This window comes from Netta rufina, assembly GCF_964035555.1.
Source record: "Netta rufina genome assembly, chromosome: 5".
Taxonomy (NCBI): domain Eukaryota; kingdom Metazoa; phylum Chordata; class Aves; order Anseriformes; family Anatidae; genus Netta; species Netta rufina.
In genome coordinates this window covers 59,955,253-59,977,767 of record NC_140128.1, presented here as the reverse complement: position 1 = coordinate 59,977,767, position 22,515 = coordinate 59,955,253, and the positions used below count along the sequence as shown (strand labels likewise).

At 55.2% G+C, this 22,515-nt stretch overlaps 1 protein-coding gene across 1 annotated transcript in view; it reads left to right on the top strand.

Annotated features, from left to right (window-relative positions):
- Positions 1–12,369: 12,369 nt before the first annotated feature.
- Positions 12,370–22,515, top strand: part of DAAM1 (dishevelled associated activator of morphogenesis 1) — an 83,217-nt gene continuing 73,071 nt past the window's right edge. Inside the window, exon 1 of the mRNA XM_084288563.1 lies at positions 12,370–12,430. The gene's annotated coding sequence lies outside the window, so the exon portion shown is untranslated. The remainder of the gene's footprint in view (positions 12,431–22,515) is intronic.

Sequence of the window (22,515 nt, the reverse complement as noted above, 5' to 3'; positions counted from 1 at the left end):
AAGTGCAGAACTGGGAGGGTTTTGCTGCTTGCTGTGCTGCAGGAAGGAGATTTGTCGTGTGTTCCTGCATCTGTAGCCAGAGGGTTGCATTGTAGGCTTCCACTTTTGCAGAAGGGGCTATTTCTGCTGCTGTGTGTGCAGGGAAAAGAGCCCAGATGTGTTCTGAAAGCACAAAACCCCAGTGAAGGGAGCCAGTGTGTGTTCTTTATATATATATATATATATATATATAAATCTTGTAATTTGTGGAAGCTTAATTTACAATTTGTGAAGTCTGAGATTAACAGCGCTGTGTGTCCAGGAGTCTCAAACAGCAGTAAAGGATACCTCCAGCTTAATTTAGTACCAATAAAATAAAATAAAAATCTCCATTCTCCGGCCCACACAAGTACAGCCTAAAGAGCAATTCCCAGAGAGGAAGACGGGAAAGCCAGGGCACGCACCCAGTCCTGAGCCAGCGATTTCCAACCAGTCTCACCAGTTGTGCGTGCAGCAGCCGGAGCCCTGCGAGTGCAGGATCAGGGCTTTGCCCAGCCCCTGGCAGCTGCCGGCAGCCAGCGGCTCCGGGGCGTGCGCAGCCTCCGCGCATCCTCCTGCAGCCCTGCTGCTGCTGGGAGGGATGAGTCAGGCTTAATGAAGGAGCACACCTTCGTCTGGTGCAAGCCAGCTCTGTGTCATCTCGGTTTTACCACCACCGGTGATGCAGCCCGCCTCGAGGCCTCCCCGGTAATCTCCTTCTCCTATTTTGTAAACAGAAAATAAAAATAATTCGCTTGCAAGTCGCCAGCGGGTTGCCAACCTCCAGCTGCGACTTTGATGACTAACGCAGCCTGCCGTACCCCAGCCGTGCCAAAGTTCTCGTTTGGATAATTTTACATCTTCCTACAGGTTCTCCTTGAGGAAGATGAAGAGAAGGTGGTTTTTCGGAGGGAGATGAGGTTCGTCTGGGGTTTGTTTTGAAACTACTTAGTCAACAGGGTGTAAAGGGTGTGCAAATCGTGTTAGGCGTCACTGCTACACACCTGTCCGAAACCAGAAGTGGAAAGGGCTGGGCTAGAAACGGGCTCATTTGTTGTGGAGAGACAATTTTTTGCAAAGCTGGAGGCCTGGTTTAGAAAATCACTGAATTCGGTTCCACGCACACAAAGCAACACCTCTGAATTAAATATTTGTAAAATCTAAGTCAACTGCAGCCTGTTTTCAGCCAGAAGTCTCATGTGGGAGCGTTCATATCAGAAGCAGCAGAAAGGAAAAGCGGAATGCAGAGCTGCATTTCTCATGTCCCTCAGATTCTTTGTTTCTCTTCCAAGCTGATTTACTGTGGATTTATTCAAACAAAAACGTCCAGCTCTTCAGGAGGAACAGATACGTCAGCCAAAATGATCCATCTATTTTCGGCTTTATTTCAGAGCAGCTTTCAGTGGGCGCCGGTAAGCAGATCCTGGTTGAAGTTAAACGCAGCAAACCCACCCTGTGAGCTCGGGGTGCTGCTCACCTTGCTCTGCTGCAGCCCACAGAAAGAGTATCTGTAATATTCAGGAAATTATGCCCTTCTCCTTGGCTGGGCTCATCCCGAGATCAAGCTGTAGAGGTACATCCTACCGTGCAGAGCTTGTCTCTTGGCAGAAAGAGAGAGAGGAGACAGAAACAGCCCAGAGCCCACAGACAAAGGGAACACCAGGAGCCATTCTGCAGGCAGAGGCTGCTCTGCTCTTGGCCACGTTCACATGGATAAAGGAGACCAAGTCAGAGCCTGCAAAGCTGCGCAGTGATAAGAAAAAAATATTATAATGCTGTCCTGCAGGCTGGGCTGGGCCATGATTATATGGCAGTTCGTCCAGCACGGTTCCCCGGGGCCAAGATGCAGTTAGTAACCCTTCACTTAGACTCCTGGCTTCTCTGCAGAGCCACAAGAGCAGCTGATAACACCCTGGCAGCCCCAGCCGTGGGCAGTTTTGTGTGGCGCAGCGGTGAGCCGAGCATCTAGTTGGGCTGCTTGTCCTTTGGGAGGAGGCCAGGCCAGCAGCGCAGCACGGCGAGGGATGATGGCAATGTCCCTGCTCTGGTGTGGATCCACATTTTGGTCCTGGGCAAATCAGCCAGCTGCTGCCTCAGTCCCAGGAGGCATCAGGAGGATTTTTTCTGCCAGGACATCAGCGCCCAAGGGAGGCGAGTCCCGATGGCAAAGCTGGAGCAAAGCTGGCGGTGGTGGCCAGCTCTTGGGTGGCAGAGTCCAGGTGAGATATGAGTAGATGGCCCCCAGGGAAGGAAAGGATTGAGATGCCCCTCCTGTGGTCACCAGGAGGTGCAGGCATGTGTTTAATACCAGCCAGCTTGTCCCTTCTTGGCTCACTAGAGCTTCACTTAGGGGCAGTGCTGGGTGCTACGCTGCTGGCAGCTCCTGAAAGCTGGAGCTGGGCTGTCAAAGGGGAAGGGGAGCAGTCCAGGAAATATTATCCAGAGCCTGCTTCCAGACATCTCTGGATTTAGAGTACAGGCAGCAAGCAAAGGCAAACAGGCACGTTCTCTGATGTACCCCACCCCGCTCTCCTAGGCCAGCGGGCAGGAGGGCTGCAGCAGCACGGGGCTGGCAGGATGCCCCTGGGCTGGGCTGGGAACGCAGCGATGCATCGCCAGATCCACAGGTTCTCCTCTGGGGCGTTTCCACGCAGTCACTGATTGCCCCACTCCTGACGCAGGACGGCTCCTCACGGCACCACCGGATTGCTCTCACCGCCCCCGGAGCCGAGTGTTTGCACCAGACCCCAGGGACGAGGCTGTGCGATGAGAGGCTTGGGAGATGGATGGTGTTAAACGTCTCTGAAAGCAGTCCTGGATGCGGGGACGATTTCTGAGCACGTCCAAAGGAGCCTCCAGCCTCTGCTTCCCATCAGCAGAGTCGCTCAGGGCACCCGAGTTTCAGACAGATGGACGGTAGCCCAATAACAACAGCAGCTTTTACCAGCAGCCTCCAGTCCAAGCCTTTCCATGAGGGACTGGTTTGAACAGTGAAGGAACACACATCAAAGGTAGCCCACAGGCCTACCAGGGCTGTTGGGGTGTCGCGGGCACGTCGCAGGTGCTCTCTCCTGGAGTGGGAACCCCTCTGTGTGATGTTCTCAGAAGAAAACCATGGCTGGGTGATTTCACCAGAAATAACCCTCGACAGCCTTCACCAAAGCTGACTCAAACCAGCCCTCGTGCCTAGCCCGGCTCGCTGGGCTGCCATGGGTTCGCTGTGCCCCTTGTGCTGTTGTGAGCCAGGGCTCCGTGCCTCTGCAGATGAGCAAGACCACAGTCAGGAACCCATGCCATTACCATTAAGTGAGTAATTGGTGGACTCTAATTTCTTTTCCAGGCCTTCTTTCAGGAGCTGGACCAACACAAGAGGGTTGCTGCCAGCTGGGGTGGACGGTGGAGGCAGTAGGGATACAGAAGCACAACAGCCCCTTCCCTGTCCTAAAGCTCTAGGACCCCCTTCTGTCCCTATTAGCACCTGGTGGGGCGTCCATAACACGTGCAGCTTCCTACGGATGGAGAAAGATCCTTGGTGAGAGCATGTTTGGCCTGGGGTTGTTCTTACATAGGAGATATCTTGGCTTTGCCAGAGTAAAAGCGGTGTGTGTTGTCCACTGAACCAATATCACTGTCCCAGCGGAAGCTTTGAGTGTTCTGGCCTGAGCGTAAATAAATAATGTAGAAAGAATAATAGTGAGCTAATAACGCTATTATCTGGGAAGATTGCAGCCTAATCTCCAGCACAATGAAGATAATGAGTGTTGAATCATGCCCGGAGCATCCCGACTAAGCGGCACTGATTTTGATAAAGGATAGGAGCGGATTTTTGGTGGCAGCCCGTTGCTTGCCTATAGGTTTCTGGGGTGCACTGTGCCGTCCCTAAGCTGTGGGTCACCACTGCTGGTGGCAGAAGTGGCTCAGCCTCGTGCTCCCATCACCTTCACCTTGGGCTGGCTGGGATCCATCCAGCTCGTCTCGTGATGGGGATGTGGATGGGGACACTGAGCCATTCCAGCCCTGGTCCTAAGTGACAAGCTGCGAGGTGGCAATGGCTGTGTGTCACCAAAGGGGCCAAATTGGGCAGCGCTGCCAGCTTGTGCCATTGCTGGCATGAGCTGCAGCAACCCCTGTGAGCAGCCAGCGATCCCAAAATCAAACCAAACAGCCCTGGACATGTTGAGGACACACAAAGGAGCTGACAGCCTCTGAATCTGGCCTCTCATCAGCGAATTGTAACTTGGAAGCTTTACTCGGACTCCTAAGGAAAGCAGCTGCACAAAAATCCCGGTGACCTACTTAAATTGGGATTTCGGTAAGGAGAAAAGCGCTTGGCTCCTGCCGGAGGTGCAGCACCTAACTCCCCTACATCCCTTTCAGAAATCCCAGCCTTGGACTGGAGAGCACTGCAGAAGGGCAGGGTTTGTATAATCTGAAGAAAACTTTTTAAAAATCAGGGAAAAAAAAAATCAGCAGCAATTTAAAAGTGATAAAAACCGACCTCCTGGAGAAGGGGATGGATTAGGGGACACGCATGTGAGGGATGGGAGTAGGGAGCGGGCGCTCTGCTTGGCAAGCTTTTGGTGTTGTGCTTGCAGGGCCACCCGGTTTGGGGTGAGCTGCTCCGTGCGGGCAGGGTGTGTGCACACACGGACCTGGGCAGTGGTGGGGAAAAATATTTGCAGCTGTCAGACAGCCCGAGCTCGCTGTGGTACCCAGAAGGGCTCTATCGCCAAATCCCTATCTACACAGCAATAAAAAGCAGGGAGGGGGGGGAGATAACCCCATGGTGGGATTCTTGCAAGCTCGTAAATCCCGGCAAGCCCCAGCCTTGGACTGCTGGAAGAGCCGGGGGCTGCTCCACCAGCCTCAGCATCGCCGGGAGGAGAACGGGGCCGAGCTGCCGGCACGGGGAGGCTTTTTCCTAGCAGCAGGGAATCTGCTGCAGCCCAAGTTTTTTTTCTTTTTTTTGGAGGGGTGGAATGATTTAAGCACCTCTCCCGCATCCTGCTGATCTTCCCGGGGGAAGGAGGTCAGGGAGAGGGGGGGAGCCCGATAGCCGAGCCTCCTCGGGGTGCTCATTGTGGCGTATTCGCAGAATCAAAGGTTTCCCCTTGGAGCAGTGCCAGCCGGCTTTGGGAAGAAGAATGGGGCTGATACAAAGGGTTGTTTTTTTTTTTTTTTTTTTTTTTTTTTTTTTTTTTAAAAAGCCCATTAAGTCGCCTCGGGGCTGAGCTCATGTTCCCACCGCCTCGGCGGGTCGGTGCCGGGGGGAGCGAGGTTTCGTTCCCATCGTCTCAGCCCAAGTGGGAAAGTTCCTGTTCCCCCTGCCTCGCCTCCCCGCGCCGGCACGGGGAGGGAAACAGCCCCGGAGGGAGCTGGGGGGCCACTGCCACCTTCCTCCAGCATCTTAAACACCCAGCTGGCTGTGGGGAGGCTTGAGACAGGAGTGTGGGGAAGCCACAATTCGTCAGCCATGGGGTACAGGCTCCTAAAACCCGTGGCCTTTGCTCATCATTTGTGTTGTCCATCATACATGAGCCAGGAATCCAGGAGGGGTAATAAAGCTCCCAAGACCTGATGTGTTCTCTGGAGGGGCTGAGGTGTGTCAGGGGTGGTGGAAAAGGCAGAGCTACGTGTGGCTAACCTCCTCTAGGGACAGCAGCTCGGAGGATGCTGTGTCCCCTTGGGGCAGCCCCCTCTGTCCTGGCCCCGTGGTGTGTCTCCATCCCATCCCAGAGTCCCCGTCCCACTCCTCGCACGTCCCTTTGGCTCCCCTTTGTCCCAAAACAGCCTGATAGTCCCGTCAGCACTTCTCTCCCTACAGGCTTCTGGAGGCAACGACCAGCCCTAGGAGTCAGCTCTTACTCACGCCGCCTCCATGGAAAATATAAGAACGGGGTTGGTAATCTGGCTGTGACTAAGGAGGGGAACGTCCCCGCTGCTGTCGGTGTGGCCAGGATTTCCCTCCGCCAGCTCTGCGATGCTGGGGATAACGGCCCACCAGCAGCTGTGCCTGGCCTGGGAAGATGATCTTGGTGCTGCTGTGACCCCACAAGATCCCAAGGGATGGGCTGGAGGGGTTGCAGCGATCCCACCATGCAGGGCACCAGCACAGGGCTCTCTTGACAGGACCTCGCCAGGACCCATTGCTCTGCTGCCTGCAGCATCGCTCTGCAAGTATCCTGCAGGTCTGTCCCGAATCCTGCTCATTAGAAAGAAATCCACCCCCAGGAGCTGCGAAAGCCCCAGCAATGCCGTGAAAGATACCGGGGGCACTCGGGGCCAGCTGCACGGCCCTCACGGAGCAGGGAAATGTTCCTGCCGGTGCCGGTCGCTGAGTCTTCACATTCCAGCCCCGTGCTCGGAGGAACAAAACCTCTTAGCTCTGCACTTACTGGAGACAAGCTCGAAGTCGTCTGGAGTCAGGCGTTGTAAAAATTTAATGATGCGGGACAAATCGGGGTGACCAAAATAGCCGTCGGGACAGAGACTGCCTTGTGGTGTAGCGCGCCCAGCCAGGTCTCGGGGTGTCTGGCTGCCGTCCCCAGGTGACCACAGGCTGCGGGGGTCACGCCGCCTGAGTCACTGAGGACAAATTACCGAGAATTGGCTTAGCCAGGCAAGCTCTCGTTTTGCAAAAGGAATGTAGGTACTTAGAAGGCTGACTCCTACCAAAATCAGGAGGATTGAGGTATTTCCAGCGTGGCTAGGCCCTTTGTGAGGGCTCCCAGTTCCCATCGGGTAAGCGATGTCCTCATTTACCTCGCCGGCAGTCACGAGCTGGATCTGTCATCCACTGCCCCAAGCGTCTGGCCAGACCACTCTCACCTCCCCACTTGCACTTCTTGCCCTAATCTGAGGCTTTAAATGCTCTGGCTTCCCACTAGCCCCTCTGCAAAGGCAACACATTCAGCCCTTGCTAAATGTGAGCAAATCAAGAAGCCATGAAGCCAAGAAGCCATGTAGGCTTGCCCTCTTCCCTGGCTGCTATAAATGCCCCTGGGTATAAGGAAGGTAACGGGGCACTGAACTTTCCTCTGGGGAGGATTTGCCCCATCTGCCTTGAAACAGGGATTTTTTTTTTTTAATCTGGCACCTTTTCTGGCATTTCAGTGCAAGAAAAGTAACTTCCAAAGGTGGGACTTGTGGCCGGCAGGTGGGACCCCCTCACCCATCATGAAGCACGTATAAGTAAGTGATTAAATGTCATCGACGTGCAGGGGAATTTGCTTACAAGCAAATTACAAATTCTTCACAAGCTTAAGGACTTTGCAGAATCAGGACCTAAATCCAGCAAGTCTCTGCTGGCACTTCCAGCCAACAGGCTCGGCGGAGCCCTGCCTTGGGAATGCGTTTATTTTCCTTTTCGAGGCTGCAAAACATCACACCGAAGCTTTGCCTCCCCTGCCAGCTGCTGGGAGCTGCTGTGAACCCTGGGGCGAGATCGGGCTCGGCGCTGCTGGAGATAAGGCTGGCTCTGGGTGCGGTTTGTTTTCAAGCAGAACCTCCCTGCTCAGATACCAAGCCACAAAAGGGCCTCTATGTGCTCTAAAAGCCCCGTATTAAAGAGAGCCAAAGCACAGCGCTGTCTCCTACCTCTCAGCTAAAACCAGCCCTGATTGCTGCCGATGGAAACCTTCCCGTAAGCTCCGGCGGAGCAGGATGATGGCAGCAGCACGGAGTGGTTTTGCTCATTTGGCGCTGGTCTTCTGCTGCCGAGACCAAAACAGTGATGAAATAAAAGCTAAAGCCCATTTTTCTGCTGAGCAGCTCATCCATACAACACAAAAAAAAAAAACCTATAACCTTGAGGAGAGATGTTTGTTTTTTTTTTTTTCCCCTCCAAAATCCATTTTATTTAATTTCTGTGATGGGATGGGTTCCCTATTCTGTTACTGCCCGCTGGACCAAGGGGGTCCCTTCAAGTTCCACTGGAGCAGACACACAAAAGCTCTCCCCCAGGGGACAACACGGGATCGATCTCACATGGATTGAGCTCAGAGAACATTGACAGGTCCAGCGAGCAGCTAATCTGAACAATGCCAAGTATATTCTTACATATTTGGGGGGTTGGACCTGATGATCTCTTGAGGTCCCTTCCAACCCCTACAATTCTGTGATTCCGTGATATTTAGGACAAGAAACTCTTTTCCTTTCCCTCAGCTCAGAGAAAGGCCTGGTTCAGCTTTCATCCAACAGACAAACCTCCTATTACAGGATTATCCTCCAGGCAGGCTGGGTGCCCACACTGTCCCCTTCCGAGGGCTGGGTGCTTGTCCCTATCCCGGGCTGACTGCTGCATGTGTCCTACACAGCCAGCGAGGCTGTGGGCAGCTGGTTACTGGGCTTTCCTGCCTGAATATGGGAGCTTAATTTAATAGGCAGCTGTTGGAAAAACAAGCAGGAAAGCGACACAATGGGGCTTGATAAGCAGCCTCCAAACAAGCTCCGAGGAGGCAATTAGAAGAAAATGGCTGCACCGCTGCCACGAGGAAGATGCCCCTCCAGGTGCTAGCCGCTCTGCAGCTGCTTGCCCAAGGCTGGCAGCCTCCAGATCAAACCATCGCTGCCTGGAGGACGTGTCTCCGTGAGAGAGGTGGGAAGGGGAGGCCTGGGAGGGCATTTTGTTGAGGAAAAGTGAAAGTAGGACCATAAGACAGCCGTGCTGGGTTGGACATGGGGACCATCCCACCCAGCATCCTCTCCAAAGGGCATGAGAAGTGTACAGGGACATTTTCCAGTAAAATCTCCAAGGCTGCAGTACCCTGAAGCTCCAGGACTTCCTGAGCCCAAGGCTTGTATAGAAATGTTGTATTGAATAATCCTGTTACCTAGATGCTCCCCATCTTTGGTCTTCTGGTGAGAAAAGAGAAAGGAAGCGCTCATCATATTCAAGACGAGAGCAAACTAAGAATCTGTACAGTTGTTTTTCCTCTTTTCTCATTAACTCCTACCTGTTTGCTTTCATGATTGCTGCTGAGCAATAAGTTTGATGCTTTCATCAAATTTCTTGCTAAAACTAACCCCAGGATCCCATTGTCACAGGGTGAGGGTCACTCAGAGCCCACCACTGTGTACATGAGGGTAGGAGTGCTTCTTCTGCAGCTCATCACTTAGATTTATCCCCACATCTGTCATCTTCTCACTGAGCATCCCGAGATCCTTCTAGGGTTTTCCTGTGTCATGAGCTCCCAACCTGCCCACATCACGGTTGGAGATGCAGCACAGGCCCCTGCACAGCTCCCCTGGGCATCCCTCCACCGCAGGGACCGACCATCCCTGGCTGTCCCTTGTGGTTTCTGTCTGTAAACAGCTTAATTTTTCATGGCTCCATACCGTCCTCAAGAGCCCTTAGAAAATCCATATCTATTATATCCATTAGATCTCTGTTGTCCTCCAAACCTTTGCCTGCTTCCAAGGACCGTGATAGATTTCGTGAGTCATCATTTCTGTCTCCAAAAGCTGAGCTGGCTTTTCCCCAGCATATTTAGAGATGCGTTTGTCCATGCACCCCACCAGCTTCACAGCACTGCCATTGGACATGCTGCTCCTCAGAGCCTGCCCCCGACACCAAAAAAGCCCCCATAATTGCCAATTCCCTCTGCTCCTACACCAAGGTACCGTTAGGAGAGCACCTGCACACTGCACATTGCTGTTTGCATGGGGGTCTCTGTCCAAAACCAAGCTGGTGGTGGCAATTTGCAATGATTCCTTTTGCCAGCGTGTGCTGTGAGCCCTTCTGCTGACCCTTCAGCCTGCCATGCAGCCTCCGATGCATCCCTCTGCAAAGAAGTGCCCCGTTACCAGGAACCCACCCAGACCTCACCAAGATCCACGTGTGCCAACCACTGCATTACAGAGTATTAGGATGGAATAGCCACGCTGCTGCTTCTGCTGTGGGCTGGCACAGACACGTGTCCTGGGCACCTCGGGCTGTCTGCATCTTGTGGGGAGCGCTAGCTCTTTGGAAAGACATGCATGGTGATGCAAAGGTATTGATGGTTTCAGAAGGAATTATTTCTGGTTTCAGGGTCTGACCAGTCACACCTTCCCTGCAGGAAGATCCATCCCTGGGGACAGCAGCTCAAGGGCTAGGACTTGTTTGCCCCAGGCTAGGCTGTGGAGAGAGATTTAAACCACTCAGAGGTGAGGCCAGCCTTGTAGCAGTGACAGGGAATAGGGCCGACTTTGAAGTTCTCCACCAGTAAAGTGAAACAGTATTTTTTCCTGGCATTTCACATTTACCTGTGGAGCTCATTGCTACAAGAGACAAGAAGTTAGGAAAAGGGCCGGGCACAGTGAGTAGAAAATCCGCTTTATGGAAGTGTGTTTTGTTGAGATAAATGTACCTTCTTGCTTTAAAACCAAAAAGGCCTAGCTGACATCCTAAAAAATGTCTGTAATGGGTTTATCATTCCCAACATGCTTTTTCCTCCAGGGAGGGTACAGACAACTTGTTTGGGAATAAGGGATCATAAACATGAACCAGTGTGGCGTCTTGGACTGAAACTGTATGGGATGGGTTGAAACTCTGGGTCTGATCCTGGTTTATTTTGCAGATAAAGTCCTGTGATGGTGCCTGGATGGGCCGGGAAAGCTGCTGTCAGGGCTGTAAGAGGCTGACCTGTGTAGCACTTGGCAGACCCCGTGCACACACTGGTTCCTGTCTCTCCCTCGTGCAGATGGCCACCTAGGAGTCCGTCTGGCTGCAGCTGCAGAGAGCCCACCCCATGCAGTCGCTCTCATGTTACTCTTCGTCCCGCACTTCAGTGTCAGCTCCCCTAAGGATGCTCTTCCTTTACGTTCCCATCGTTGGCCCTTCTGCTGTCTTAGTAATTATTTGTGCTTGGCCCATATGAGCAATCCCTCTAAGTCCCTCCTAGCTCGTCAGAGCTTCCCACACGGTTGTTGCTGAGAAAAAAATTCACCCAAGATATAAATAGCTTGACCTCTTATCCAGAAAAAAAAAAAAAAAAAAAAAAAAAAAAAGTTTACTTAGGCTATAATGTTACACGCTATTAATTTGATCTCGAGTTTTGATTTGCAACAAGAGCAATAACTAGTTCCTATGCATGAAGCGGGTGGAAGCCCACAGCCTTATCTCCATACAGAGGTTATGCGAGTGCACGTGGAAGTCCAGCCACGTACAGCCGGTCAGGCTGCTGTGCTGCTTTACGTGAAACAGGAACCCCTGGAAAAGTGATTTATTAAGTCGGAGCTGACAGACAGGGAATGATGTTGCTTGGGAGAACATCGTCATGCATTGTAAAAGCAGCTGGGATACCGATCTTGCATGCCCGTCACCACCCGTGTCACCAGCCTGATGAAATTTTATCTCCGTGGCTCATCTGCTGGGGCTCTGCGGGAGGGAATGCCACCCTCCGGTTCTCAGATCGGCACCACCCAGGTAGCTAAGCAGAACAAAACGGGTTAGTATTGAATTGAATATCTCAGCTGGAAGGGCCCACAACTGTCATCCCATCCAATGCCTGACCTCTGCAGGGCTAGCCAGAAGCTGAAACCTGTTACTGAGGGCATTGCCTAAAGGTCCCTTGGATGCTGACAACCACAGGGCACTGGGTGCCTCACCAAGAGCCCATTCGGTGCCTGCCCATCCGCATGGTTCAGGGCTTTGTCCTCACTCCCCAGTGAGCTTTGTGCTGTCCCTGTGTGCCCACCACCAGTGACCATGCAGCAGAGACCTGCAGGACGAGCACCGGTGCCCTCCTCTGAGTGCTCCCACACCCGTGCTGCACTGCTGGGGCTGTTGGTGAATCATTAGTTTGGAAAAGCCCTCCAGGATCATCTGGTCCATCCCCCTGCCACCAATGTGACCACTGAACCGCGTCCCCAAGCACCAGGGGACATGGCAACCTTCCCTTGAACACTCCCAGGGACGGGGACTCCCCCACCTCCCTGGGCAACCCGTCCCAACGCCTGCCTGCTCTCTGAGCAGAAATGTCTCCTCATTTCCCACCTCAACCTCCCCTGGCACAATTTGAGGCCATTCCCTGGTCCCATCACCGGTTACCTGTGAGCAGAGGCCAACCCCCAGCTCCCCACCCCTTCCAGGTACCTGCAGACAGCACCGAGCTCTGCCCTGAGCCCCCTCTTCCCCAGCCCACCCCCCCAGCTCCCCCACCCTCTCCTCACAGTACTTATGCCCCATACCAGCTCCCCCCATCCCTTCCCTGTACCCATACCCCTTCCCTCACCCCCTACCCCCCGGTGCCAGCCCTCAGCACCACCCCATCCCCGCCGCCCCCATCTTGGGGCGGGCCGAGTGACGCCATGGCGGCGGCGGGGCCGAGCCGAGGGGCGGCCCGGGGCGGGGCGGCCGCGGCCCATTGTGGGCAGGGGCCGGGCGGGCTCCGCGCCGCACCGGCAGGTACCGGGGGTCCGCAGCCGCTCGGTGAGTGCCCTACCGAGCCCTGGGGACCCCCCTCGGGGTCCCTATGTGGAGAGGGGAGCGGGGCTGGGTGGCGAAGGAGGGGTTGAGGCTGCCCACCCAAGGGTGCTGGAGCCCCCCGGTGCTGTGCAGGGGCAGCGGGAGGTCGGCATGGGGCTGGGGGGGGAGCGGGGTTGGGGTCGGGGGGGTGGGCAGGTTGGCTGTGTCACCCTCCAGGATGAGGGTTTTGGGGGGATTTATGGAAGATTTGGGTCGGGGGCGCAGAAAGGGCGATGCCTCCGCTGCGGTGGTTGCGGTCGGATTGTGCTTGGGTGGATGCGAAGCCATCAGCGGCAGCGTTGGGGTTTCATCCTCGGGGGCTGCTCGCATCCTTTCGGTGCTTTGGGCATCCTTTTTGCATCAAGGTTAATTTAAGGCAAAGCCAGACCAGAGCCCTCCTGCTGTCCAGAGCCGAGTGGTTCGCTTGGGCGGCAGCTCAGACAAGGGGCTGCTTGCTGCAAAGCAGGGTGCAAGGAGCTGGGCATGCAAATCCCAGGTGGGCAGCAGGGTGCCAGGACCCCCGGGTGGCCCCCGAGTGCCACAGACCTTCACCACCATGCACCAAGCCAGCTTCACCCCGCTGCACCGAGGACAGCAGACACGGCTTTTTTCCTTTTTTTTCCTTTTTTTTCCTTTTTTTCTTTTTTTTTTTTTTTCCTTTTTTTCCTTTTTTTTCCTTTTTTTCCCTTTTTTTCCCTTTTTTTTCCCCCATTTTTTTTTCCCCTCTCTAGAGGTCGATCCCGATACTGCACACAAAACCCGGCGGTGTTTCGCACGAAGGCCGCCTCGCAGCACAGCCCCGCTTTCCTTCCCCGGGCCCGGCTGCACGGCGATACCTCGGAGCGCTCGGCGCTCCCTGCCCGCCCGCAGCGAGGGCTCCATGGGCCCCGCGGGCTGCGAGCCTCTTCCCACCGGCTTCCTTTCCCCCTGCCGGCCTCCTGCGTGGCCTCGCGGGCCCGACCTCCTCCTGGCCGCGGGCCGGACCTCCACCTGGCCGCTCCTCGGTTAATGAGTGACTCGCTCTGCTCGGGGACCAGCCAGACGCCACCGGTGGCCACCCGCCTCCTGCGTGCTCAAGGGAGCGAGAGCCAGGTTCTGGGATCCCCGACCAGGCAAGGTGGGACAGCAGGAAGCGTGGAGGCTTCCTCCTCCTCCTCCTCCTCCTTCTTCTTCTTCTCCTTCTCGTCCTCCTCCTTGTCCAGCCGGGTCGCTGCGTGCGGCCCTGCGGTGTTTTGGGGCTGGCCGGGCACTCAGCTGGCTCCGCGTCCCGGCCTCCGCCCCGGGGAGGCAAACAGGATGGGTGAGGTGTAGGAGCAGCCCCGAATCCGCTGCCCTGGGCTGGAAGCGGAGTCAGACCGGTCTCGACCTGAGCCGGCTCCTTATCTGACCCTTTGTTTTCGGGAGGCAGCAGGAAGGGCTCCACAGATGGGAAGAGCAGGGGGCGACGGCCGCTCGGCCCCGGGTCGTGGTTATCTCCCCCTGCTTCTGTTCTTTGTTTTGGCTTCTTCCCCCTCTTCTCCCGAGCTGTCACCACCGCCGAGTGACTCCTCCCTTGCAGAAAGCCTTCGGGTGGGGTTTACCTGCTGGCCCGGAGCCCCCCTGGTCCCACCTGTGCCCACCATCATGTTGCTGGCTCGCTCCCAGCTTCAAAACCGCTGAAATCCAGCACGAGGGGCAGACAGCGGGGTGCCCGAGTGGGTGTGATGATGCTGTTGGTCACCAGCAGCCTCCCAGCTTCTGCTTGAAAGGTTTTCTTTGAGGGATCCCACTGAAGAGATCAACCCTTGCATCGATCCCTCCTGCGCAGGCAGCGAGCGTACCTGTGAGGGTGGCTGGCGGTGGGCACCGCGTGCTCGTCCCCTGCCCATCCTCCTTCTTCACTCGTACGCACCGAGCTGCTGCTGCACGGCCGCTTTTATCCCTGAAGTATTAATAAATGAAGCTCGCCTATTTCTGTGAGCCTTTACAAGAGGCCGGCGGGGCTGCTTGCACGGCTCGCTCGGCACTGCAAGCATTCGGGGCTTTTCCACGCGCGCGCTCCAGCAGGAGATAAGCAAGGGCGTCCAGCTGTCAGCTTTGGAGATTGCCAAAGCCTGCTCGACGGGATTTCTGCAGGCTTCTCGCACAAATGAGGATTTTGTTGGGTGCTTTGGTTTCTGACTTGATGCTGGTAATTAAATATCTCAGCCCGGCTGCGTGGATCGACTGGTGAGGCCCTGTGAAGCAGGGCGCGCTCGTTCTGCTGTAATCGAGTGGGCCTTAACTACAGGGCTTCAGCCTGCATGTGTTTTTCTTTTTAATACACATTTTTATATAAGTAAATCTCCTTTAAAAGGGGAAGGAAGATCTTGCATTTTACAGCTGTCCTATGAAGCTTGCATGACCTGCTGGGACAGCTGGTTTTTTGCAAGTCGTGGTAGTCGAACGCTGTAAAATTCAAATCGTGTCCACATTGATTTTTTTTTCCTTCCTCTTGAAGGTAATGATATGTGTACTTTTCGCTTCTGCACCATGACAAACATCAGCTCTGCGCTGAAAAAGGTGATCTGAACAAAAGGGAGCAAGTTGGGGAAAAAATACTGAGTGTCTACCCTGACTTGAAACTATATGGCTTAGCATATAGGTTACTCTGCGTGCTGACCGTACTAGGGGATGGGAGGAACAGCTAGCAGGAGTTTGGGAAGCACTTAAATACGCCAGCTGTAGCTTTTTTGCATAGTGCATTTGCAATTTGTCTTTGGTTCTTCCTTTTCCTGCTGCTGTCTTGGTCTGAACCCAGCTGGGATAAAGCTGTGCCGGTGCCACCTTTCCCACCTGCCCTCTCGGGAGGTGGATTGTGCCCGGTGCCTGCCGTCCTCGTGGGGTGTCACGGTGCTCTGGAGTGTGCTGAAGAACCAGGAGTTCTGGGGGAGCGTGGAAAATCTCAGCCGAGTGAGTCATAAAACTTTCAAATCTCTGTGGCCTCCGAGAAGAAAACAAAGGAGGTGGAGATGAGAGAAGCAGCCTGGCACACCGTAAATACGGGGTTGGTTACCTGGAGACATTCATGAGGTGAGCCGACAGGGCTTTGTTCCGTCAGCGGTGTGGTCTGAACGCCAGCCACCTGCGTTACAGCAGCACAAAATAATGCGTGAAATCACCCGAGCAGCATCTGCCCCGGCTCTCCTCGCGGTGAAGTTAGGTGGGGTCACTCTCCGGGTGTCCTGCCCCGCGCCGAGCTCGGGAGCAACCTCTGCGTGCTCCACATGAATCAGCGCTCCCCCGGCTTCGTTAGTGCTTCCTCTGGCGGTCAGTGCTCGGCCTCCGGCTTTTGTTCTGGCTTTGCTGAATGAAAGGGCTTTGTGCTGCCGGGAGCACCTGCGCGGGGAAGTCACTTCCTAAATCGGCCAGATGGATGGGGCGGCCCAACCTGCTGGCGCTCATTGATGAGTCATTATTATCGGGAGTCGTTAAGGTAATAAATAAGCTGCTCGTTGACCGGGTTGCACGGACAGGCTTTGACAGGCGGTGCAAAATGTTGCTGTCACCCGCCGGAGGGGCCGTCGTGGTGGCAGGGTCCGTGCCACTGTGGGTCCATCACCGTGGCAGAGCTGGCTGGTGGCATGGCGTTAGAGCATCAGAGATGGGTTTCTAGTGCTCGTTTGTTCACTTTTTGTGCCTTCCTGAAGGACAGGGCGGTTGCTTTGCTATTTTTTGGCTGCTTCCAAGTTGTTTTGGAGCCCTGGTTCTGAACCTCCAGACTTGGCACCGAGGACACACGGCGGTGCCTGCGTAAAGTGCTCAGGGAGGGGTGGCATGATGTTGATTTGGAGGTGTCCTCGTCCTCCTGAGCCTGCCCGCTGCCCATCCTGGTGGGATCGTGGTGCTGGCAGCCTCATCCTTCAGAGAGCCGGGCTCCTCGGCGCTGTTGGGGCGGCGCGGATTATTGCAGGGCTCCTCGCCGTGCCAGACAAGTGGCTTCTTGTTGCGCCTCCCGCATTCCTTCGGGTGAGCAGCACTTAGCTATGCACTCCCAGCTACGTGCTGCTCACCTGAATCATGTGTGCACGGCTTACCTGCCCCAAAACCCGGGCTGCCCCTCGCCGGGCCGCGCCGCCAAGGCTCGAGCATTTTTACGAGCGGGTGAACTCCCAGGCTGTCACCAGGTGTTTTGCAATGGGATTCCTTGTCCCTTCTTGCGTGAGCAAAGCCCTGGCTGGAAACAGGTTGTGCACAGCTCCCAGCAACCCATCAGCAGCCAAACCCTGGTGATAGAAACTGGGAAGACCCAGTTAATCCATCAGCCCCAGGAGGCAGGGGAAAGGCAGCCCGTGCTGCTCAGAGCCTGGCTTTGGGGTTTTTGAATCAAACAGCAGCAGCTGGGCTCCCTACCCAGAGCAAAACTTGGCTGTGTTTGGCGGTTTTGGGGAAATCACCATGGAGTGGGGGTTCCTTCAGTGCTTTACGGGGGTGAGGGTTTTCTTCTGGGGGTTTTCTTCTGGAATTTTGGGCTTCTCCCATCACCGTTCCTGCCCCTGCTTGCGTGCAGGGATGTTGGTGGGGTCGAAGGTTTCGGGGTGGGATCTTTGGTGTTTGTCAGCGGTGCCGGGCGAGAGCTGGGCAGCAGAAGAGCTGAAGCTGCAGATCCGCTCCGGTAAGTCACGCCGAGGACTGTTTGAACTGCCCTAATCCCCCGTGCCTCCGGAGCAACCCTGTTTACAAGAGGCGACGCTTCAAATGTCTGTCCTGACGGCTACTTCACGTCAGGCGTTTGCTTGCTGAAGCTCTCTGGCAGGAAGGGGTTGGCTTGGAGACCTGACACACGGCGCTCCCTTCGTCACCGTCCCCTCGTTACGGATGCGTCCCACAAAGCGGCTGGAGGCTCCCCGGGGACAACTCAGTTCCCTTTTTAAACTCCAGCTCCTTTTATCTTCGGCGCAGGCTGCTGTCTGGGATATCACACGTGAAATCGCTGGTGGCTCCGGAGCTGCAAGAAGTCCCTCCTCCCCATTACACAGAGCAAGAAGATGTCAGGAAAAATTTCTGGAGTGTGCTAAACGCCGTAATCCCTACAGACAGCTTCTTACTTTTGGATCTGGAGTTGGAGGCAAGTCTTGGTGCGTTTTTGTGCGTTTACTTCTGTACTAAAGGCTGCTCTTCCACTCGCTGAGTTCAGCATTTGCCAGCTCTACATTGTGAGGGATGCAGCAGTGATCGTGGTGTCTTCAGACGTGACGTGTCTGCTGTGGAGTGTGTAGGCACGAGCCCAAGCGTTTCCCGTAGTCGTCATGATACAACTTCCTTAAAAAGGCCCATAAAATGCAGCCTGTCCCTGCTTCGAGCCATCCGACAGCCTGACGCATTTCCACATGAGCAAAAACCGAGTAAGGAGGACTTTAACCTCGACATGCTCAACGGGTGGATTTCCAGGAGGTGCCCAGCAGTGGCATCGGATGAAACTCCGCTGACTTCGGGCCGGGGCTGGACCAGCTGGAGCGTGAGAGCCCGGTGCTGCGGTGTGCGTGGGGAAAGCCTCCTGCTGTACTTTGACCGAAGCACTTCGAATGCAGAGGGTGCTGGCCTGAGTCCCGGCTGCGGCTCGCTTGCCTCGTGTCCCCGTCTTGTTCCCTGCGTGTCACATTTTGGGCCGCACCTGGAGGAGAGGCCGCGGCTGCGGGGCCTGGCGGCGCCCTGCCGTGGGGTGTCCCCGGGGTGCCGCTCTTCCCACCCAGCAAAACTGGCTGGCATCTGAAGAAATAAACAGGCCTCCTACGCCGGAGCAGGGAGTCTCGGGCTGTTGCACAAGGCTGGCAGCAGCGAGCCCTCTCATCACCTGCCTGGTGATTCCCAGGGCAGGATCTGCGCCGCGGGCCGGGAGCTGAGCTGCCGCAGTGCTCAGCTAACCCCAACCCTATTAAAAACCCGCAGGATCGACTCTTCCCCTTCCTCCTCCTGCTTCCTTTCCGCCCCCCTCCCCTCGGTTTTCAACACCAGATACGTGAATAAATCATCTAGGATGTGATCACACAGGAAACTCGCTATTTTTTTTTTTATTATTTTTTTTTTGCAGCCGAGTGAGGAAGTGAATTCAGCTCTCCAGGGTTTCGGGTCCCGTGCGCTTTTTAATCACGAGGCTCTCCGTCCTTTCAGCTCCACCACTCGTGAAGTGACGTTTCCTCGGCCGCGTTGGCTTTTCCCCTCGCTGCTGCAGACCTGCAGAGACAATAGCTGCTGGGAACGCTCCCCACCAACCTGACATGGATGGTGGCTGCCCGTGGCACGAGGGGGAAAACACACATTTGATCCCCATTAGATGGGGTTTTGTTATTGTGTTTACTACTTGGCTCTTCCTTTTCCCCCAAGAAGAGCAACCCCCTTGTTCCTGCAGGATCCGCAGCTTTTTTCCCCAAATTTGCTCCTTGTTCCAAGTAGCGTGCTCAAAACCCCACGTTCCTTTGTGCATCTTGTCTTTTTTTTTTTTTTATCTTTCTTCTTTTTTTCCCCCCTTTTTCTTTGTCCGTTGGGGGCTTACGGAGTATAATGGGCAGATTAGCAACTGTATTTGTGGAGTAACCCATCTTTGTGCGGGTCTGGCTAGAAACCAATTAAGCTTGTCTTGATCTCTAAATGAGATTTTTGCCGAACGCCTTCACCCAAGCGCCTTTTCCGCCCATTAATAGCGGGAGGGATTAAAATAGCTCGACGTGTACAGGTCGCGTGTTGGATAAATAAGAAGCCGTGGCTGCAGGGAAGGTCCCGGGGATGTGTGCAAACCGGTGCCTCTTTGTTTCGTGGTGTTGTAGCTCGGTGTTTCTCGAAGCCTGGCATTAAGTGCGTTTGGCTACGGGTGTGCAAAGCCAATGTACGCAGCGAGGGGACAGACGCGGAGCTGCCGAGCAAATTGGGAGCTTTCCATGGGCTGCATCACCGTGGTGCACCAAAACACCCATCAGTGCACATCCCCAGAGCTCCGGGTGGCTCTGAGCGGGGTTGCTGCAGCTTTTGGGTGCCTGGAAGTGCCGTGGGCTGGCCGTGGGCTCTGTTTCTGGGATGCTTTTCAGCCTGGGAAGGAGCCCAGCAGCTTTCCAGGTGTGGGTGGCAGCGGGGACCCATCCCCACATCCCTGCCTCAATGGGGTTTGCCTCTGGCTTGCCCTGCTGCTGCAATGAAAACCCATCCGGGAGCGGCGCTTTAGTGCAGTGTTTTTGAAGAAAAGCAGCTAAATAAAGATGCCTTTAATAAACCGTGCCTTCAGGGAAACCCTTGTATCTCCTCCCAGACTGTTTCTGCGTCAAGATAAGATTGTGGAGCAGCTGGATTTGCGCTCTGCTCGGGGAGGTGTTGGCGGGGGAAGGGCCGTGGGATGCTTTTAGGGTGCAGACGTTCATTATTTCTTTGTTTGTTTTCGCTGTTTGTAAAGTAACTGCGGAGAAGCAGCACAGAACCTGCTCTGGTGAACGCCAGGCTGCTCTGGTGTGCCCGGATGGTGGCGAGCATAACCTGAAGGGAAGGAGGGGAATAAAACATTGGGCAAACTGCTCCCTTTGTTCAAAAAAATCCATTTTTCCCCCATCCTGACCCTCCTGGTGGCCACCCGACTGTCACCATGTCCCTGCCCTGGCACGGAGCAGGAGCATCACAGCACCACGACTGTGTGAAGCCCAGAAGCTCTTCAATTGCTCGTGTAAGCATTGGGCTTTTCCTCCCTGTATAGAAGTGCCCAGAGATCAGGGTTTAAAGAAATCCCTGACGCTGGCACAGTGCTCCTCCTCCACGCGGTACGTGGGCTTTGGTGCATCGTGGCGTGGCCAAGCCCGAAAACCTCAAGAAAAAGACCCAAAAGCGTGAGATGGTTTTGGTGCTCGGCTGGGCTGCGATGGAGCCGGGGCTGAGGCGGCAGCGTGCTGGTGATCTGACGCGACGTGGCACTTGATGTGGCTTCCCCGGGGGGGAAAATGTAAAAATAACCCTGTCTTCGGTCCCATCTGCGTGCTGTGACCGCGCTGGAGGAGCCGGGGGATGAAACGTTACGGGTGGAAATTAGGCAGGGAAAACAGGCCTTGCCCTGGAGCTGAGAGGCTGAAGACCAGGAGGGAAATGTCCTCATCCTCCCCCCGCTGTCCCGGCTCCTCCTCTTCCTCCCTTGGGGCTGAAGGAGCCGCGGAGGTCACCGCGCCTCATCGCGGGGTCCAGACGGATGACAGCCACCCCGGTGAGACTGCGCCGTGCCCGAGGCTCGGAGAACCTGTTGGACCTACTCCTCCACCTCTTCGCTCTGCGTTTCCCCTGTCAAAGCCTCGCGGGAGCCCGTCTGTGCCTCCTCCTGAGGCCACCGAGCTGCAAGGAGCGCGTTTGTCTGAGACGTGCTCGGGGCGGCCGCGAGCTCCTGAAGGAACCAGGCTGAGCTCCTTTAATCTGCGGTGGACCCGAACCCCTTTTGTCTTCCATCGGAGTTAAATACACCCTGGAAGATGTGGTTAGTGCGGCCGGCTCTGATTTTGGTTATGCAAAGCGGCTCCAAACAGGCCCAGGAGGAGAATCCCATGCCGGGACTCGGTGGGGAGAGGACACCCCATGGGCAAGGTGCTGCTGCCTCCTGCTAGCCCGTGGCTGGGCCGTGCTGGTGGCCAAGCTTGGGATGTCTGATACTGCGTGGACATCTCTAGCTCGGGGGGATGTGGGCTGTAGAAGCAGTTGGTCTTGCTGTGGGGCCATCACCTTTTGTTGATATTACGTGTTTTAGGGTTTGGTGGCCACGCTGTGGCTACCTGGGCATGGCTGGAGGCTTCAGGATGGAGAGGAGGGCAGGATGGAGAGGTCTCTGCTGGCCTCCCAGAGGTAGCGGTGGAGTATTTGAGGATGCAAAGGAATAAGAAGCTGTTGGTTGGCTTGAGCAGAGGTAGGGCCTTTTTGTCTGGGAAGGCAAAAAGGGAAATTAAACACCAGTGGGGGAATATCGTGTATGTAGCTCACCTCCTGAGGCTTGTCTTGTGGGATAGCATCCGAGATTCCTCTGCGTTTGGGCTTCCAGGAGGCCTCGAGAGACCAAAAATTCACAGCGGGTGAGAAGTGCTGCGGCATCTTCGGGGTCTCCGACGGAGGCAACTTCTGAGCTAAATAAGTGGTGAAATAAGTGGTGAGAGAGGTGGGAGCCACCTGTGACTGCCTGCTCTGCGTGTCGGCGCCCTGCTTTGAAACCCCGTTTCCCCTTTGCTTATCTGGAGTGTGTCACCACGCTCGTCCTCGGCAGCCGGGGTCACCCCTTATCTGTGTGTGTGCTGGCAGCACGGTGCCAGCCCCGGCCCTGCCAGCAGCCACCCAGAGCAATAAGAGCTGCGGGTGTCCTATAAATGAGTAATATTAACGCACGTCATGGTGCCTACGAGAAACCAGTGACCTGAAGGGAGAGCAGGGCGTTATCCTTGGTTTGGCTTAAAAATGGGTGGGGGAGGCAAATTAGAGACAAATGCGAGGGAATCAGCTTTGCCCTTACAAGGTCACCTCGTGTGAGTTGGTCGGTGAAGGAAACAAGGGGGTGGCTTTCCGACAGCAGTGTGGTTTCTGCTCTGCTGCGGGCACCTGCTCGGTTCCGAAATGCAACAGAGCCGTGTCCCTGGTGCCCTCCTCTGTGAGCACAGCAGGAGCCCAGCTCTGTGGTTTTCCTCCCCGACGCCGCTTCCCTCCCCATCTTTAATCCCTTTTTCTGCTCTTTCCACCCTCCTCTTCCCATCACGTGAGCGCACAGCTACCAGACACGGCCTGGCACGCTGCTGTCCCTTGTCTCTCAGGTGTTCGTGATGACAGAGCAATAATAAGAAGCTCTCCGACTGGAGAGCCAGGAGCACAAGAGTTTGCATGCTGCACTGCTACAAATGCATTTAATTTTCCATTTTCGCTATGTAAAGGCGACGTTTCCTCCCCAGCATCCCCCAACGAGGTTCTGGGGTTCGTTGTGGTTTTAATATCACCAGCGGGGGGGATTTGTAAGGGGCAGAGGTGTTCCCGCAGCACTTCTTGCAGGTATAATCCTGTGGGAGCGCATCCGTCGGTACTCAGCGTCCTTGCTGATG